This window comes from Barbus barbus, assembly GCF_936440315.1.
Source record: "Barbus barbus genome assembly, chromosome: 31".
Lineage (NCBI taxonomy): Eukaryota > Metazoa > Chordata > Actinopteri > Cypriniformes > Cyprinidae > Barbus > Barbus barbus.
The window spans coordinates 28,673,200-28,679,199 of NC_136759.1; the positions used below are offsets into that span (position 1 = coordinate 28,673,200).

Sequence of the window (6,000 nt, forward strand, 5' to 3'; positions counted from 1 at the left end):
TTTGCTCCTTCATCCAGTAGAGTATTTGAGAGATCAGGCTCTGATGTCGGACAAGAAGACCTGGCTCTCATTCTCCAGTCCAGTTCATCCCAAAGGTGTTAGATCTGTGTTCTTCCACACCAAACTCCCGGCACAGTACAGTCAGGCAGGTAACTGGAGTGTGATTGGTCACCTCACAGAGCAGGTTTCCACTGCTCCAGAGTCCAGTATCTGTCTGCTTTACTCACGCCATCCCACTCTTAACATTGTACTTGATGTGAGGCTTCATGCAGATGCTCGGCTATGGAAACCCATTCCATGAAGCTCTGCCGCACAGTTTTTGTGCTATTAATGCCCGTGGCAGTTTGGAGCTCTTCCGATCTGAAATCAGCAGAGCGCTGGAGACTTGTACACTCCATGCACCTCATTTGGTGACCCGCTCTGGGATTTTGTGGTCTTCAGCTTCATGGCTGAGTTTCTGCTGTTCCTAAACGCTTCCAGTTTAATAAACGGACTTCTTGCAAAGCTAGCATCTGATCACAGTACCTCACTTGAATTGACCGAGCTCTTCAGAATGACATGTTTGGTCACATCCGGTGTTTATAAATGACTGATTTTACACACCTGTGGCAATGGGTCTGCTTGAACCCCCTGGATTCAGTCATTAACAGGTGTCCCAATACTTGTGTCCAGATAGTGTAGTTATCTGGGTCTATCTGTGTCTACGGCTGATGATACGCACGGTCTGAGCACAAATAAGATGATATCAGAGGGACTGAGATTGACAGATGACTCTGAAATTAATCAGATGACATTGATCGTGTGAATAGAGACCATATTCACACAAAGTACGCTGAAAAGTAGCTTTCACTCGTGTTACTTGCTTCATGAAGTCATTTTGAATCAGAAACACTGACAAAAGCTTTCACTCAGTTCCAGACATTGTTGACCAAATTAGATTTATTCAGACAGGCATAATGATGCAATATTAGGTTTAGGAGAAATAATGCACTCATGATATAGCGCATATTTTAGAAATAAATGTATGATTGTAGCTGTTTTTGTTTTAGTGGTTACCAAATAATAAATGCTGAAATGAGTTTTCCAGTTGAACTCTTCACCTGAATGGAGTCTGAAATGATAAACATGATGAAGGCCCCTGTGAGCCAGCAGGCTGTTCTTCAGGAGTAGAAAACAGGCCAGTAGCTGCTAGTGCAAGCGCTCTCCGGCCCCTGGCAGCTGGGGCCTGGGCCTGTGTTTCTAGCGATTCTGAGGTGCTTTCACATCTGTAGTTCGGTTCAGTTGGTCCGGACCAAAGGCACACAATTATACATTGTACCTTAGCTATTTTTTAGCCGTTTTGGTTCCTTTTCACACCACACTGTTTGCTGTGGTCCGAGCCAGCTGAAACAAACCTAATGCAGTCACGTGACCACATCCGCTTCACTGGTTGGCTAGACGTGTCTGAACGCGTTCCCTAAACTGCTTTTCGATTGGTCAGAAAGAGCGTGCGGGGAAATTCCTGCGGTGCTCCCGGAAGTAAACAAAGACAGGAGTAAAATGCAGCAGACAGCACACTGCTATTTCGAGGCTCCGCACCTCCTCACAACCATAGATATATATGCTCACAACCCCGAGTTTGTCCGCGACCTGCCATGCTAAACTGCAAACTGTCAACAAGCACTTCCTCGTCCCATAATGCACCGCGCAGCTGACTACGGCAGCTGGTTTAGTCCAAAAATGCGCAGTTCTTCTTGCGGTTGGGTCTGTTTAAGGTCGGATCGCGACCGCTCCAGGGTTCGTTTGAAAGTAGTGATGGGTCGTTCTTGAACGATTCGTTCATTTTGAACGAATCTTTAATGTGACTCGAGAAGAACGAGTCGTCTCGGGGAGTGATTCGTTCAGTCGCGCATGCGCATTGCACAGCATTCTCGGGTTTGAGTCGTTCGTTCATCACGTGACAAAAGAACGAACGACTCAAACCCGAGACTCGATATAGAAGAACTAATCAATTCTCTTTCCGGCTCAGGCTGCATTGGTTAAGCGTATGGGGCTGTCACGTGATGAACGAACGACTCAAACCCGAGACTCGATATACAAGAACTAATCAATTCTCTTTCCGGCTCACGCTGCATTGGTTAAGCGTATGGGGCTGTCACGTGATGAACGAACGACTCAAACCCGAACACTTGTCAGATAAGAGGTGGTGCGCTAATCATAGACTAAAGACCCAGGTAAACAATTAAGCAATATTTTCTGTTTCTTATAGCATAGTTTTGTATTGTTTGTAGTGTGATAAACGTTTGCATAAGTAGTAGATGTGTTTGGAAAGTAACACGTAACATTTGAATTATATTTTGCTAAAATGAACGAAATGACTCGAAAAAAGATTCGTTCATTTTGCTGAACGAGACTCAAAGGTCCGAGTCGGTAAAATGATCCGAACTTCCCATCACTATTTGAAAGCCTCTTCAGGAGGTCTCGGTGCTCTTGTTTGGTGCGCACCCGAGTGCGATTGCTGCTTTCTCACCTGCTCAGACGAACCGCTCCAAGAGAGAAACCGAAGTAATGAGGCAGGAGAGAAAGCAGCCTCGTTCATAGAGGGAGAGACGGACATACAGGAGTGTGCAAAACATCCAATGCATTAAACACAGATGGACAAAAATACAGTTTCAATGACGATAGCAAAGAACATGCCTGCGTCCCAGTGTGCACACTGTCCATGCTAAATTCTATTTGATATGAATCATTTTTAATAGGCCTACTATTTAGGGCAGAGAGGGTGGATAGTATGCACATTGGGATGCAGGGCATGTTTCCTCAAATCCAGCACTGGAGGGCCATTGTCCTGCAGAATTCAGCTCTTAGGAATTGCCTGATACTGTCTAACTCTGGAAACCTTGATTAGCTTGTTGTTTGTAAACTACTGGCATATTAAACAAGATTACAATATGAATGAATATGAACATGAATTAATAAATTCTATACATATGTTACATATTTTTTTGTTTTAATTGTAAATAATGATTTTATTTTCATTATTAAGAGTTTTGCACACGTGTTAAAGTAAACTGCAAACATTCAACTTTGCTCAAATTAAATATCTTGGTTTGGTCTACACTGGCAGTGTTCCGTTAACTCTGTTAAACTATAATTACTAAAACTAAAACAAAAATATATAAAAACTAAATAGAAATGTTCACAAAATAAAAACTAAACTAAAACTAACCAAACCATTAATGAAACGAATTAAAACTAAACTGAAATTTGAAAACGATATTAAAATAAAAACTAATTAAACAATTCTAAACTATAATATTCTTGAAATCATCGCTGCTGTATAGTTGGCAGATATGTTAATGTGGTGATGACGTCCATCTCTGGCGCTATGGCATATCTGCGCGGTGTCTGAGATGTTAGCATGTCTCTAATAAGATCATCACAAACACGATCCCTGCACGGTCTGATGTGTAGTGTCTTATTAACTCACTCTCATGCATGGTCTGCAGCACATCTCTTCTCTCTCTTCATGTTTCGTTCATTTTCTCCGCTGTTAAAGAAACTCTTCAGCCTCTTAAAAGTCCTCGTCCGTACTCCTAACAAGTTTGACCTTGAGACCTCTTTTAAGGGTTAAGATGCTTTCTGAATTACTTTTGTCTTTACTAGGATCTTTTCTTTAATTTTAAGAGGAAACACCTACATTTCTAAGAATTTTCTTAGAATTGTGTTACTAGGAGCATCTCTTAGCACTGAGATCCTTCATGAATACGGGCCCTGGGGTCTTTAAGAAGAACATCTTAAATCTGAGTGTCGTTAATGTGGCATGATCAGATTGGATGGCATTAGGATGGGCTCAGAGAGACCACTGATAACACCTGATGGTGTGAGAGCAGGAGATCACTGCATGCTGCCTCTCATCTGAGTGAAGGCAGTGGTGATGGTTGTGTGTGTGTGTGTGTGTGTGCTGAGCTGTAGAAAATAAGTTGAAAGTGGCAGAAAGTAATGCAAGAGTGATTTATTTTCATTTTAGAACACATCTGAGATTGTATTTTTCATGATGTGTATATTGACATGGTGCATTATGATATGATCGCCCAATTAATTCATATGTAACAATTTAATGTTAAATTTGTTTATAGATAATGCGGAGGAGTACTGTGTGGTTTGCAGCATGCTGGAAAACGATCCTAACAAAAGCATGATTGAAATGGTATACAAACAACATGAAACTACTGTTTTTGTTGTTGTTGTTGTTGTTTTCAGTGTGTGTAATTAATTGTCCTTTTAAAAAAATGTTTTGCTCTTTAAATGAAAAACAAATCATATTAATTGCAAAGTTTGAAATATGTATACTTTTATATATTAATATTTAATATAAGTTTTATATATTTTTATATTTTAGATATACAAATTTACTAATATATTCATCAATTTTATTTTCAGGTACAGTGTGAGAGCTGCAATAGATGGGCACATTTTGAATGTTGCAAATTCAAAAAGAATAGCCTAAATGTGTTTGTGTAAAAAATGTGTGGGGAACAAATTAATTAATTAAGAGTTTATGAGAGTATTTCCCTGTATGACTTGAATCGAATCATTCTGCAGCACTATGTGGTCTTATTTAGTTCATATTCCTATTAATAATAGCTGTTGTTTTTCATATTTTGTATTATGTGCCTCTGTGGTGTATGATTTTAAACTTTAAAATGAATTCATGACTTTTTCATCTTTTTCATATTGTTCTGCGTTATTATACATAATCTCAATAACTAATCTTTCAAATTTATATTCAATAAAATTCAAATTTATATTATCATCTGATTTTAGGGTGAGTTTGTAACATCTGTCCAGGAACTATAGATTTAAAAACAAAAATCATCCTACCCGTTTATTCTATAGCAGCACAATCTGATTATGTTCTTGGCAGTGTAAATAGACTACATCATTGCCTAATAAGAATCTACAGCAAAGTTACACTTAATTATTTCACGTAGTCACAGGCGCGAAGCAGAAACCCGCAGTAGGATTTTTTGATGAGGATGGATCGATAGATATAGCTGTAATTTTGCGCTACGGTAGGAAAATCTGATAAGGTAGGAAAAATCGACAGAACACCGGCTCCTCATCCAGAAAATGTTTGTCCGAGATCTTCACACGTTAACAAATAAATACGACCTCACGTGTCAATCATGTTCAGAGCCACCGTACAAGCGAACGCATGGTGATTCTTTTTAATGTGTTTCTAGTATCGCTAGCAAAGCATCAAACCAAGCCACTGACATCCTGAAGTAAACTTTGAATCGCTCGTGATAATCGATAAGCCATCGAAGCACGTGAATGACTCGCTGTGCACTGAGCAACAAAAAGCATTTGACAAATAACACTGAATAAAGTTCCCCCATGCTATGTGATGTTTGGATGACAGGCGCAGTATCTGTGTTTTGATAATAAAGACATAAATCGTAGAGCCATGTGTGAAGCCATGCTATCCAATGGGTAAAAAAAAGTCCAGGAAAGAGTGCAGATAAAAGAAACTATAGGTGAGAAATATCCAGCAAAAGAATGGGAAGAGGACACGCATGGATTAGACAAGCGGAGTGCATTTACAGAATTAAAAAAGATGCTCATGTTTCATAAAAAGAAAAATACTGACTGTCAAACAACTCCAAAAGGATGTCCCTAAATTTATATTAAAGATTAAAAGCTGCAACAATGTTTCAACATTTTACAGTAAAAATACATCACGTATGCCCATAACAGCATGCTTCACGATTTCATCAGATTTCTTCCAGGAAGCAAACATCTGTTGCTAATAGGGAAGGTGTTTTGTTTGCTATATTATTATTATTATTATTATTATTATTATTATTATTTAGAGCAGTTTCCACTGCTTTGAAGCAGACAGGATGAGCGAAATGCATCGATCCATGTTTGGTTCACCGCAGGAGGAGACACTCATGACAGGTGCTTGTAGTGTTGGGCTTCAGCATGCTCCAGCGGTGCTTCACGGGGAGTGTTGAC

At 39.5% G+C, this 6,000-nt stretch overlaps 1 long non-coding RNA gene across 1 annotated transcript; it reads left to right on the forward strand.

The window, feature by feature from the left end:
• Positions 1–1,912: 1,912 nt before the first annotated feature.
• On the forward strand, positions 1,913–5,586 carry LOC306851000. The gene is made up of 3 exons (XR_013782464.1): positions 1,913–2,213; positions 4,119–4,189; positions 4,423–5,586. It is a non-coding gene; the product is annotated as an uncharacterized lncRNA (long non-coding RNA).
• Positions 5,587–6,000: the final 414 nt, after the last annotated feature.